Genomic DNA, 14,597 nt, shown 5'->3' with positions numbered 1-14,597 from the left:
TAAATAATTCAAATACGTATCCCGCTGTATCCCCGCCATATCCCCACCATATCCCCGCGGTATCCCCGCCGTATCGGATATTCAAAATTAATTATTTTAATTCGGATACTTCTTCATCTATATCGGATACAGCGAGAGAGTGAGACAACGAGAAAGAGAGAATGAGAGAAAGGGAGAGAGAGGGAGGAAGAGATAGAGAGAGAGAGACAGCGAGAGAGTGAGACATCGAGAGAGAGAGAGGGAGAGAGAGGGGGGAAAGGGAGGAAGAGAGAGAATGAGAGAGAGGGAGGGAGGGAGGAAGATACAAGTAAAGAGAGACAGAGATAGAGAGGGCAAGGAAGGAGGGAGGAAGAGACGGAGAGACAAAGACAGAGATAGAGATAGGGAGAGAGAAGGACCTGCGTCATCGCCATGCTCAGCTCGTCGCACTCGCTCCGTCGACCGTCGTGCTCGCTCAGCAACCCGTCATGCCTCAGATCGTCGCTCGGCAGCTGCTCAAAGGTTTTAAGGCTTCGATCGAACGATTCCTTTGCTCAAAAGTGAAGGTAAGAAAACGATGGGGTTTTGAACGTATTATCAGGTTTGGATCCGGGTTAATAATATTTGACCGAACCTGACCCGACCCGTTAAACAATATCTAAAATACCCTCTATGTCCCCGCCCGTGTCCCAATAGTGTCCGATTTTCTTTTCTTTTATTTTGGAAAACTATGGACATGCGTCGGACACGTGTCCCACGCGTGTCTATGTTTGATGACACCTCTCCCAGGGAGAGGTGTCCGTGCTTCATTGGTCTTCAACTAATACGTGTTTGTTTATAACCATAAAAGATTAAACCCTAAAATATGTTGGGTCTACCCGACTTGCCTGAAGATTCGATATATCCCTAAGCCTGTTTATCAGGTCAGGCCACCCCTAATTATTGGGTTATTAGATCAAATGTCACTACCAACATATTTAAACCCAACCCATAGCAATCACCTCTTCTCTTAAACCTTAAGTAGGTGGTCAGTCTTTGCAGCCGTCGATTCGCATAAAGGATGAAGAAGGTGATGGGCAAGGAGAATAAGAGGAAGAAATTTGTCGAGTACGAACCATCGGTGACGGGAGGCGATGTCGGGGGAGAAAGCAAGAAGCCAAAGAAGATGACGCTACCATCGCAGATAAAGAACAAGGAGAAGAGGAGTGCCATCCACACCAAACTCAAGCGCCAGAAGAATCTTCAAAAGCGTGAGCAAGCAAAGGCCCGTGATGCTGAAATCAAGAGAGCCATTGAGCTCGGCGAGGAGGTGATTACATCTAAATCTCTATTGTGTCTGGTCTCCTCATTTTGCTCCAAGTTTTGCTAATGTTTGTGGTTTGTGTTGTTCTTGGAAGTGCAGTGCTACGATTCGGACTTCACCGATGTCGTCTTGAGCTTGGATTCACTTTAGGAGTATTTTTGTTTCATGTTTTAGTGTTTAATTTCCATTAAAATAAGTTTTTTGTAAGTCGCGTTCGAACGCGGGTGGAATGAGTTTGAACGCGGTTGTGAACAAGGTTGTGAACGTGGGTGAAGAGAGTGCATTGTGCGTTCGAACGCATTGTGAACGCCTGCATCACGTTAGCAAATCCAGAGAAGTGGGAAATAGGCACGTTCGATCGCCTGCATCGCGTTCGTAAATCCAAAGAGGAGCGAACTCGGTGCGTTCGAACGTGGTCGGTGAAAATTGTATTGTTAGGGTTAATTTTGAGTTATTGGTTAGCCTCTAAAAGGATATGGATGGTAACCAGATTGATTATTGAATTGAGAATTGAGTTTTGCCTTGCCTCCTTCGTCTTCTTTGCTCTTATTCTCTCAATCTCCAGTGACGTCGCTTCTAACCTCCCTCGACCAATCAATCACCCTAGTCCCTTAGGGGTGGCCCTCTCCTCCCCTTTCTTCCAATCTATCCGACACTTGCCCTAACCCTTCCATCAACCATAACCTTTTCACCACCATTTTTCACCGATGCCACCCCATTAACGCCGGTTCTCCTCCAACCACCATCACCTAGGATTACGTGCCGCCATCCACGGATCCAAAACAGACCACCCTGACCATCATCCACTAATTGGATGATATCTCGAGATCCCCACATCCGATTTGCCTAAACTAGATTTGTTGGAAAGCTCTTTTCTGGGGCTACAACATATCAAAATTTCACATCGATCTTACGATGGCATATTTTGGGATCTTATTTCAAAGTTTTGTGCCAAATCTAGTCCAAATCAGAAAATTGGAAGAGATCGAACCTTAGCCGAAGGGGAGATCATATCAAGCTTGGTATCAGAGTCACCGTTCCTCGGACAAGCACTTCCTATGATGACCATCAGAGCCATGACTACACGGCGAGATGATGAAGAATAGATTCTCCCAATAGAGGAAGGGGAAACGGTTACGGGGACTTCCACCCGCGGAACCGCTTGATCTAATGGAATATGGAAGAACCTAGCGTTCAAGCCATGTTGGGGTCTCTTTCTGAATAAATGGCCATCAACAACCAGATAATGATGGAGATGTTGCGGGAACTACGGGCGACAAGGGAAGCAATGGCGAACGGGAATGCACCTTCGACCCCACGACACGAGTCCACCCCCTTGAACCCACCGCCACCGGTTCAGCCTTTGCAACCACAAGAGCCGCTACTACCACCACCCTATGGGCAGAGGCAAGCAAGGATGGTTACATTAGGTACAGTTGCAGGTGAACCCATCCGACGAGCGAACAACTATGGGGACCACCTTGGAGATCAAGATCCGTGGGCGGGTCAATACGATCCGAAACCACGGCAAGTTAATCAAAACCGAAGGAGGAATCATCAACCCTTCATGGTGCATCCTCCCCGGTTAGACAAGGACTTGGACATGATCCGAAACGAGACAACGGCATCCGTGGACAAGTCGTACATCTCGAATTCCCCAAATTCAAAGGTGGCGATCCGATCGATTGGTTGTATAGGGCGGAACAATTCTTTGCATACTAAGGTACGGCGGAAGAATACAAAGTGACGCTTGCAAGCTTCTACCTTAAGGATGCAGCGCTTCATTAGTTTCGAGCAGCCAATGCTATTGAGGCTATCGAAACTTGGGCTGAATTTTGTGCTGATATCACACGGCGATTTGGAGTGTCGGGGTATGAAGACTTTGATGTTCTCCCCTCAAAGACGGTGCAAAAGACTACGGTTGGGACATACCAAGAAGAATTTGAGAGGATTAGTAGCCGATGTCATCCACCATGGACAGATCGACAACTTCGCAGCACCTTCATCTCCGGGCTACGTGGTGATATACAAGCCAATGTGAAGGCTTTAAGGTCTAGAACCTTAAAAGAGGCCTTCGAAGATGCGGTGCTTATGGAAGACAAACATAGGGCCATGAAGATACACATGAAATAGAGTTGGACGAGCCAAGGAAGCCGCAATCAATCTGAACCAACCATAGCGGCAGGAAACATCACTGGAGTACCAAGAGTTGCTGCTGCAATGGTACCTTCTCGAGCACCCTTGAAGCCATCCCAAGATGTGAAGTACGCACCTAGAGGTCTAGGACGAGTACTCACACCTGCCCAAGTGGAGGAACGAAGGGCCAAGGGCCTATGTTTCCGTTGTGATGAGAAGTTTGTACCCGGACATCGCTGCACTAAACCGATGGGATCGGTGATGCTAATCGATGGATTGGAGGAAGCTGAGGATGAGTTTGTAGTTGAAAATGAAGGTATGGCTGGACATCAAGGAGAAGAAGCTGAGAAGCAACCCGTGGAGGACATGATAGCTAAAATCTCCCTCCACACTTATTCGGGGACAGCTGCGCCAAAGACCTTGCAGGTGAACGGTGTAGTCAAGAAAACCACAGTAAGAATCTTGATTGACACCGGGTCCACACACAATTTTATTGACAATAGGCTTCTTAAGAAGATTGGGCTCGAGTCGGAACCCACGGAAGGGTTTGATGTGACGATTGGAGATGGCACCACATTGCGAGAGGATTTTATTTGTGGAGGTGCGGAATTGAAGGTGCAAGGCCAAACTTTCACATTGGACCTTTATCCGTTGGCTTTGCGAGGTGCCGACATTGTTTTAGGGACTCAATGGCTTCAAAGCTTGGGGCCTGTAACATTTGATTTCTCAAACCTCAAACTGACATTTCGGAGGAATGGACGAAGGGTGCTACTGGATGGAAATCAACCGCGGCAAGGGCTGACATTGCAACCACTTTGGGCTCTCCTTATGCAGGGGACCGAGCTCTACTATTGCAAATGGCTGTCACTGAACTAGAAGATCCACCACCAAGGAAAATAGCCGCTGACATGCAAGAACTGCTGTAGGAGTTCCAAGATCTCTTCGAGGAACCCCGAGGACTACCGCCAACCCGTCGGCATGACCATTGCATCCAAATCATTCCAGGGACTAAATCAGCAAATATCCGGCCCTATCGGTACCCGCATGTCCAGAAGGAAGAGATCAGTAAATTAGTGATAGAAATGCTCGAGCAAGGGATTATTCAACCAAGTAGAAGTGCCTACTCATAGCCGGTGCTGCTGGTTCAGAAGAAAGACGAGAGTTGGCGGTTTTACGTCGACTACCAAGCCTTGAATACAATTACTATCAAGGACCAGTATCCAATACCGATGATCGAGGTGTTGCTGGATGGGCTCACAGGGTCGGCCTACTTCAGCAAACTTGACTTAAGAGCGGGGTACCACCAAATCCGAGTCGACCCTGAAGATGTGCACAAAACGGCGTTCCGAACTCACGATAGCCACTATGAGTTCCGAGTCATGCCGTTTGGGTTCACCAATGCACCGGCCACCTTCCAAGGGCTAATGAATGACCTCTTCTGCCCACTCTTACATCGGTACGTGCTCATCTTCTTTGACGATATTCTAGTATATAGCAGAAATTGGAGTGAGCACTTGCGGCACGTGCAGAGGTATTAAATATGTTGCGACAAAACCAGTTAAAAGTCAAGATGAGCAAGTGTCTTTGGGGAGAGCCACGAGTGGAGTACTTGGGGCATATAATCTCTGCAAAAAGAGTGGAAGCCGATCCAAGCAAAATCAAGAATATGGTGGATTGGCCGATTCCTACTAATCAGCGGGAATTGAGGGGATTCCTTGGGTTGACGGGGTACTACCGGCAATTTGTTGCCAACTATGGCAAAATTGATGCCCCGCTGACCTCCTTACTCAGAAAAGGTGGGTTTCAATGGACAAGCAAAACAATGGAGGCCTTCGAAGTCTTGAAGACAGCTATGTCTACCGCTCCGGTTCTAGCACTACCGGATTTCGACAAGCCCTTTGTGGTGGAATGTGACACTTCGGGTGAGGGCATTGGAGCAGTTTTGATGCAAGAGGGCAGACTCGTGGCGTATATGAGTAAGGCATTATCAAACCAATCGCGACAGCTATCCACCTACGAGCGCGAAATGCTAGCGATTCTACACGCCGTCACCAAATGGCGACCCTACTTGATTGGCCAACGGTTTACTATCCGCACGGACTAGCGTAGCTTACCTTACTTCATGGAGCAACGTGTGCACCCCCTAGCCCAACAACGGTGGGTCATGAAACTCCTTGGGTATGACTACGAATTAGTCTACAAAAGGGAGATTGAGAATCAAGCGACCAATGCTCTTTCGCGCCAACCGGACACAAATGAGCTTGCCTCTTTTTCAGCACCAGCATTTCCTATATCTTCAGATATGTAGGGAACCAATACAGAAGATCATACCATGGAGGAACTTGAGTCAGAGTTCAAAGATTGCTTCCCAAACTTCAAACCTTGAGGACAAGGTTGCGGAAGTGTGGTGGATTGATACGATTCAGAGTTCACCGATGTCGTCTTGAGCTTAGATTCACTTTAGGAGTGTTTTTGTTTCATGTTTTGGTGTTTAATTTCCATTAAAATAAGTTTTCTGTAAGTCGCGTTCGAATGCGAGTGAAGTGAGTTCGAACGCAGTTGTGAACGGGGTTGTGAACGTGGGTGAAGAGAGTGCATTGTACGTTCGAACACTGTGAACGCCTGCATCGCGTTCGCAAATTCAGAGAAGTGGGAAACAGGCGCGTTCGATCGTGCGTTCGAACGCATGCATCGCGTTCGCAAATCCAGAGAGGAGCGAACTCGGTGCGTTCGAATGCGGTCGGCGAAAATTATATTATTAGGGTTAATTTTGAGTTATTGGTTAGCCTCTAAAAGGATGTGGATGGCAATCAGATTGATTATTGAATTGAGAATTGAGTTTTGCCTTGCCTCCTTCGTCTTCTTCGCTCCTGTTCTCTCAATCCCCAGCGATGCCGCTTCTAACCTCCCTCGACAGGCCAATCACCCTAGTCCCTTAGGGGTGGCTCTCTCCTCTCCCCTCTTCCAATCTATCCGACACTTGCCCTAACCCTTCCACCACCACTTTTCACTGGTGCCACCCCATTAACACCGGTCCTCCTCCAACCACCATCACCTATGATCACGTGCCTCCATCCACGGATCCAAAATAGACCACCCTGACCATCATCCACTAATCGGATGATATCTCGAGATCCCCACATCCGATTTGCCTAAAACTAGATTTGTTGGAAATATCTTTTCTACGGTTACAACATATAAAAATTTCACATCGATCCTACGGCGGCATATTTTGGGATCTTATTTCAAAGTTCCGTGCTAGATCTAGTCCAGATCAGGAAATTGGAAGAGATCGAACCTTAACCGAAGGGAAGATCGTATCATGCAGCCTCTAGAGAAGAAGGTGCCTCTCACGATTGAGAACACGAGGGAGGCTGATGAGACAGCATGTCGACCAGATGATGAAGAGGTGCGTCATTTCTCGTATTTGGTTTCGTTGATTTGGATGCATATAGATTTGTGGGAGAAGGTTGTGCTTATTCTGCTAAAAATAGCATGCTTTGTTGAAGAAAATGTTTTTTTTAATATCACTTAAGAAGGGAATTGCATTTCTTTGAATTCAAAACTTTTACCATCTAGGTGGCATGATGGATGTAGTTTTAACTTTTATGTATTAGACACATGATAAGGTGTGATAGCTTTAGGTTTATATAAGATGGTTTATGGCACTTGTAATTTAAACAGGAGAATTTTATTGGATTTGATAGCTTTCTCCTACATTATTTTTTAGTCTTAAATGGTCATCATAATTACTATCACTTATTTCTATTAGAAAAGGAATTATACCACTTTGATGGCAGCATAATAGAAGATGAAAGAGATTTTTTTACAATACAACTTACCTTGTAAAGGTAAGGAGAAAAATTTCAATTTGGTAGTTAATTCCATGGTTGCTGATGTTTGTAACCTTGAAATGTGCAGCTGAGTCAAGATGAAAATCTGTATGCAATCTAATAGTTGAAGGCTATATTGGATATGCACTTGATTACCTTTATACGGGCCCTAGTTGTTGTCATGCTTAGTATTCTTAGATTGGTGGGTACCAATATGAAATTGTAGATTCCACAATTAAATTAGCTGGCAAATTTTGGAAGAATGTCTGCATCTTCAAGAAGAAAAATTCCAAAATAACAGCAAACCTAGTTTTTCAGCCATTTACTGTTATGGTAGAGAAGCATACAGAGCGAAAATAATGTTTTCCTATAAGATGTCACTTTATTTCTAGGAAAATAATGAACAAAATTGGAAATGACGGAAGAATGGGTTCAAAGTTGACTAGAACTGGGATTTTTTTCCCAGATTAAGTAAACAACTTACTACTTGGCTTGACATAAGGGATATATTGGGGGTTTGGTTAATCTATATAATAAACTAATTGAATGCTAAGCAGGTTTGATAATTTTGCTAATTCAATTACCTTTTAGGCTTGTTTCTTTTTGACTCGTGGATAATGATTTGTTTTTTTATAGTTAAGGCTTATTTCTACTGGGACTTGGGGAAGATCAGCTGCTGAATGGAGGTTACGAGGATAAGAGGGGCATGTAATAGATATTTACTAATAAGTACTAACTAATAGATGAATGCCAAGGAAGGAGAATGGGAGTTCTAGCTTATGAGAGGAGATATAATAGGCGTAAGCAAGTTATTTGTTATAAAAATATAGTGTTCTATTGATTTTGAATCCCTGCTTGTATGTCGCTTTCTCAGGTGAATATCTAGAGAGGTGAGTATACGGTATATTCTTCTTGATCGCCTCAGTGGTGTTAGAAGGATGGATTCATAAACCCTTTATCTATTTTGATTATTTTCTTTTGTCATATTTGCTGTTACTTTGTCATTCACTTTATGTGACTTTATGTGCTGCAAGAAATGTTGAAAACACGAAATGTTGTGCTTGAAATTCTTTTTAAGTACTGCAACATAGTATTTTTTTAATGTTTTGTAGTGATAGGGATTTCTAACAGCTTGCTTTGTTTAAGTCAATATGAATAAGGATTCATTTGCTTGATACAAATTTGACATAGTTCACATAATCATTCATATTTAATCGTAATTTAATTTGATTCTTGTAGGAGAAGAAGATTAGTGGAATCTATTTCTTATTATTGTAAAGCTCATATTTGTTCTTATTTGATAGAGATCAAGGTTTCTTATCAATAACTTTCATTTTTTGAAACATTGAATGGATTTCTGGTTGTAAATGCAGTTATTTGCTGGAAATGATGATGAATTTAGTACAGTTCTGAAATAGCATGTTACTCCAAAGATATTAATCACCACATGCCGTTTCAATTCTACAGTATGTCTCCCTTCACTTTTCTTCTCCGTCTTTTGTCTTTTTGATTCTTGTGTTCCTTATTTCATTCTGCAATCTCTTTGGGAGCTTGTAACTTTTGATATGCATATTCCAATTTATCGGAAATCTTTAAACTATTTATACTGCTTATTTTTCATTATATATTTGTAGAGGGGACCTGCCTTTATTGAGGAGCTCTTATCAGTGATCCCTAATGCCCATTACTTTAAGAGAGGAACTTATGAACTGAAAAAGGTATTTTATTGATATTGGTAAATTTAGGTTAATAAACTTTAAAACCATAGTGGCATAATTAGGTGTATTGTTATTGATCTTTGCCATTCCTATTACAGATTGTAGAATATGCAAATAACAAGGACTTCACTTCGATTATAGTCGTACACACAAATCGGCGAGAACCCGGTTAGACTATTTTTTGTTCATAGGAGACTATTGATTTTTCTTATTGAAATCTCTTATCTTTGTTCTAATTATTTGTTTTATAGATGCACTTCTAATCATTAGCTTACCTGATGGACCCACTGCACATTTCAAACTATCTAGACTTGTCCTGCGTAAGGATATCAAGGTAATTTTGTGTAATTACTGTGTTAGGTGTTTATAAGCTTTCTAACATAAGTAGTAGGAATTACTGTGTAAGGTGTTTATAAATATTAACGATCTTATGTTTTTTTTTAGGAATTGATGTTTTTTAATTCGTGTGCATGTATTTATTTCCTGTTTCGTGTTTCTTTCGTTTATTCTTGTAAAACAAGGGGACTTTGTTTCAATTAAGCAAGTAGATATTATAAAAGAACTTACAGTAGATATTAGTTGAAGATATTGCTGCTAAAATTGAATTGATTGTTCTTATTAGAAATTTTGAGGTTAAAGCCTAGAAATTTTTCGACTGCAGGAATATAGGACGACTGTAGTAGTATTTTAGAGTCAAATTATAAACAAAAGTTGTAAAATATATGTTATCACTCTGTTTAATAGTGATATCCTGAAAATTCAGTTTCTTGTCTTTATAATAGACTTAATTTATTAGCGCTGGGTTCATTTTGCAAATTTATTTCCACATCAAACTTAGCTAATCTTCTTTGTCAAGCTAAATCTATCTCATACATGAAATTTACTCCATAGGCACCGGTGCTCTAAGGAACGATATTGTTACGACCCCTATGCATCCAAATAGCTAGTAGCAAGGGGTGACAATAGATCATATTGGTTTTGAAAGTTAGGGTTAGCCATATACTCATAACTTTCATAATATGTTTAAGTTTTAAAGACTAAACCTGGCTGGTCTATTTTATTTGGATCCAACGTAATGAACCTCTGGTTACAAAACATAGTCGACTTTTTGTTTAAGAATTATAAGACCCTATTATGGATAAAGAAGGTTCTTGAAGAAGTGAACGATATTAGGCACTATTTTTCTCTTTTTTTTGAACAACCAATCAAAGTCTTCTTTATTGTTGATTTCCCATTATTTATAGACGCATCACTTTTCTTGAACTTTATTGATCCACCTAGAATGATCGATTGAGTGAAGGTAGAAAACCCAACCTCGATCATTTGTAATTGCATTGACCTAGCCAAACATGAACTAGTTGGAAAAGGATCCCTTTTCTAATACCCATATAACCTAGACAAACATGACCTTGCCACCTTTGCTGTGTGCCTATCGCCACCGCCACAGCCACAGCCACAGATCGCTACCGGAGAGAGGAGAGGGATTGAAAGGAGGAGGGGACTAGAGATTGACAATGTTGTGAAAAGCACCCATGGTATACAGCTTATTATTTTAATATTTAATAATATTATATGATATAATATATGCTATATGCAATATTTGGTTAGTAGTAAACTAGTATTTGTATAAATGTACTAAATAATGTGTATATTATGTACACTTAGATAACATTTGATAGCATCATGTTTTTAATTTAATATAGAATAAATCGTCAAATGAGCGCCTAAAACTGCCAAATGGCTACCAAAATGGCATATGTGCCGCCAAAAACCACATGTGTCGCCAAAAACCACATGTGCAGTCAGAACATGCATATATGCGGTTCAACCGCGTTGGTAGTCTTAGTAAGACTTTGTTAGAAAAATCTCAGCAATTATTGACTTATGAGAGAGAGATGTTTGCAATTCTGTATGCGGTGACAATATGGAGACTTTATTTGATCAGTAGACGATTCATTATACAAACCGATCAAAAAAACCTTCCATACTTTATGGGACAGTATATACACACTCCAGCACAGCAGAGATGGGTCACAAAATTATTGGGGTATGATTATGAAATCCAATACAAGAAGGGAATAGAAAATAGAGCGGCGGATGCACTGTCGCGCCAACCTAATACCGCCGAGCTTGTAGCCTATTCTTCTCCTACTTTTTCCTTCCTTGACAAGCTAAGGTATGCATGTACATCTGACCTAAATATTTTGAGATTATTGCAGGAGATATTGGATGATCTGGAGCACTATCCAGAGTTGGAGAACCGGGGAGGTTTGCTGTTAGACCGCGGATGCATTCGAGTACCCGCAAATGATGGATTGCGACAGAAATTGTTGGAACATGTCCACCAAACTCCATAGGCTAGTCATGAGGGTTTCTTGAGGACTTATATGAGCATATCTCAGAGTTGCATGATACAATCTCCCCTTAGGCTAAGGTTCGATTTCTTTCAATTCTTTAATCTGGACTAGATCTAGTATGGAACTTTGAAATAAGATCCTGAAAGATGTCGCCATCGGATCGACATAAAATTTTGGTATGTCGTAACTCTAGAAAAGAGATTTCCAACAAATCTAGTGTCAGGTGAATCAGACATAGGGATCTCGAGATATTGTCCGATTAGTGGACGAAGGTCATGGTGGTCTGTTTAGGATCCATGGATGTAGGTACGTGATCCTAGGTGATGGTGGTTGGTGGAGGACCAGCGTTAATGGGGTGGCACCGGTGAAAAGTGGTGGAGGAATGGTTATGGTTGATGGAAGGGTTAGGGTAAGTGTTAGATAGATTGAAAGAAGGGGGAGGAGAGGGCAGCCCCTAAGGGTCTAGGGTGATTGGCCGGTCAAGGGAGGTTAGAAGTGGCGTCGCCGGGGATTAAGAGAACGTGAGCGAAGAAGATGAAGGTGGCAATGCAAAACTCAATTCTCAATAATCAATAATGACCTCTAGTGGCCATCCACATCCTTTTAGAGGCTAACCAACAACTCAAAATTAACCTTAAACAATACAATTTCGTTGATCGCGTTCGAACGCGCCCTACCGTGTTCGAATGCACCAAGTTTGCTCCTCTCTAGATTTGCGAATGCGATGCAGACATTCGAACGCGCAATCGAACATGCCTATTTCCCACTTCTCTAGATTTGCGAATGCGATGCAGGTGTTCACAATGCATTCGAACGGGGCGTTTGAACGCACAATGCACACTCTTCACCCACGTTCACAACCGCGTTCGAATTCACTCCACCCGCGTTCGAACGCGACTTACAGAAAACTTATTTTCATAGAAATTAAACACTAAAACATGAAAAAAAGATACCCTTAAAGTGAATCCATACTCGAGACGATATTAGTGAAGTCCAAATCGTATCATTGCACGTGGCTAGAATTGAGGCGGGATGTGAGGAGTTTTGTCCGTGCTTGTAATGTTTGTCAAAGAGCTAAAGCAACCATATTGAAACCGACCAGATTACTTCAGCCTTTACCTATACTGGATCATGTTTGGGAAGACATTTCTATGGATTTCATAGAGGGACTTCCGCTGGTATATGGTTATTCCGTTATCTTTATGGTGGTTGATAGATTAAGCAAGTATGTGCACTTTTTATTATTGTCACATCCGTTTTCAACAAAGTCAGTGGCTAAAATTTTTGTTAGAAATGTTGCTTGATTATATGGCATGCCATGCACGATTGTCTCGGATCGTGATCGTGTATTTATGAGCAACTTTTGGACGGAGTTTTTCATATTGTAGGGGACTCGATTGAATTTCAGTTTGGCCTACCATCCATAGACGGACGGCTAAACCGAGGTGGTCAATCAAGACATTGAGCAGTACTTGAGGTGTTTTGTTAAAGAGATGCCGAGACGATGATTGGAGATCTTACCATGGGCGGAGTGGTCCTATAACACTACGTACCCTAGTAGCATTGGCATGACTCCATTTGAGGTGGTGTATGGACGCACGGCTTTGATATTATGCACTTATGATATAGTGGCATCTATAGATTGGACGGAGGTGGACTTAACTTTGATGGATAGAGACGCCACATTGAGAAGATTGCATGCTCATCTTAAACTTGCTCAAAACTGTATGAAGTAAGTTTATGATCGTAGCCATCGGGAGCAGGAGTTCGACATCGACAGTTGGGTGTTTGTGAGGGTACAACCGTATTGATAGGTGACCTTGCGTCCGATGCGAAACCAAAAGCTAGCACATCGCTACTTTGGTCCGTTTCGGGTGTTAGAACGTATTGGTTCAGTTGCATATCATTTGGAGCTGTCGGAGAGGTCGAGAGTGCATCCTATTTTCCATATTTTATTACTGAGGGAGTGCATTGGTGATCATGGAGTCGTTGGATCAACTCTACCAAAGCCATTGGAGGAGACAGAGATCGTAAGCTAGTTCAAGTATTTGCTAGGCGCCGAAGACGATATGGTACCATATTAGAGATGCAGATTCTAGTCGAGTGGCTTAGCAAGCCATTCGATAAGACGACATGGGAGATGGAGACTGACATGTTGGAGCGTTTCCCCGACTTTACACCTTGAGGGCAAGGTGGGGGAAGCGTGGTGGGCTGATACACTTAGTTAGGATATTTTCTTATTGCACTATTATTTATTTTCATTAAAATAAAATTTCTGTAGGTCGCGTTCGAACGCAGATAGGGTCATGTTCGAATGCCCTTGCGAATGCCTGCATCAAGTTCACAAATATAAAGAACGCATAATGCGCGTTCGAATGCGGTCGGGCGCGTTCGAACGCCTACATCGCGTTCGCACATATAGAGAAAGCCTTTTGTGTGTTCGAACGCGATTTGGCGCATTCGAACACGATCGGCGGGAATCTTCTAGAATTAGGGTTACTTAATGTTTTAGGACTTGTTGCTTGCCTCTATAAATATATGGATGGCAGTCAAATTCACAATGCTATTGGAATATTGATTTCTTGCCTCTTTATCATCTTTCTACCATAATCTCTCTCATTCGTCTTCACCATCTTTCCACCTCTACCATTGGCAAGGTTTTTCCTAACTTGTAATCTCCCTTGTCTATCGAGTCACCCCTCTTCTTTGGGATCTCGACCTCTTCGTTCCCTTCGTCTATATCCTTTAATCACATCCACCACCACCTTCATCTCCAGACCTATCTATAACCCTAACATCCACTCCACTCGTCACCACCACCATTACCCACATTATTCTATATTTCTATCTTAGTTTTAGTTTGAATCTATGAAAAGCTTAAATACTAAAGTTGTAGATCAAGAAGTTACAAATCTAATCCCTTTAGTTTTATAATTTTCTAACTACCAAAGAATATTTGATAAATATTTTCTCATAGTTACGCGGACTGATCCTGATAATACATCCAGATCTTGAAGGAATCATTGCGTAGCCTATCTTTAGTTCGAGAACCCATCAATTTGGTATTAGAGCGTATCAAATTGAGACGAGATGTGAAGAGTTTTGTCCATGCTTGCGATATCTGTCAAAGGGATAATGCAACCACATTGAAACCGGCCGGATTACTTCGGCCTTAACCTATACCGGACCATATTTGGGAGGACATTTCGATGAATTTCATAGAGAGTCTTCCGCTGGTGCGTGGATATTCCATTATCTTTGTGGTGGTTGA

The 14,597-nt window shown here is 42.2% G+C and overlaps 1 long non-coding RNA gene across 1 annotated transcript; it reads left to right on the top strand.

Moving 5' to 3' along the window:
- Window positions 1-8,637: 8,637 nt before the first annotated feature.
- LOC140767521 (uncharacterized) lies at window positions 8,638-9,303 on the top strand. The gene is made up of 4 exons (XR_012105587.1): window positions 8,638-8,717; window positions 8,886-8,969; window positions 9,068-9,137; window positions 9,221-9,303. It is a non-coding gene; the product is annotated as an uncharacterized lncRNA (long non-coding RNA).
- The last annotated feature ends 5,294 nt before the right edge of the window (window positions 9,304-14,597 follow it).

This window comes from Typha angustifolia, chromosome 9, assembly GCF_048772165.1.
Source record: "Typha angustifolia cultivar Huaian chromosome 9, ASM4877216v1, whole genome shotgun sequence".
Classification (NCBI taxonomy): domain Eukaryota; kingdom Viridiplantae; phylum Streptophyta; class Magnoliopsida; order Poales; family Typhaceae; genus Typha; species Typha angustifolia.
Note: the sequence above shows the minus strand (reverse complement) of the source record. Positions and strands in the feature narration are given on the sequence as shown.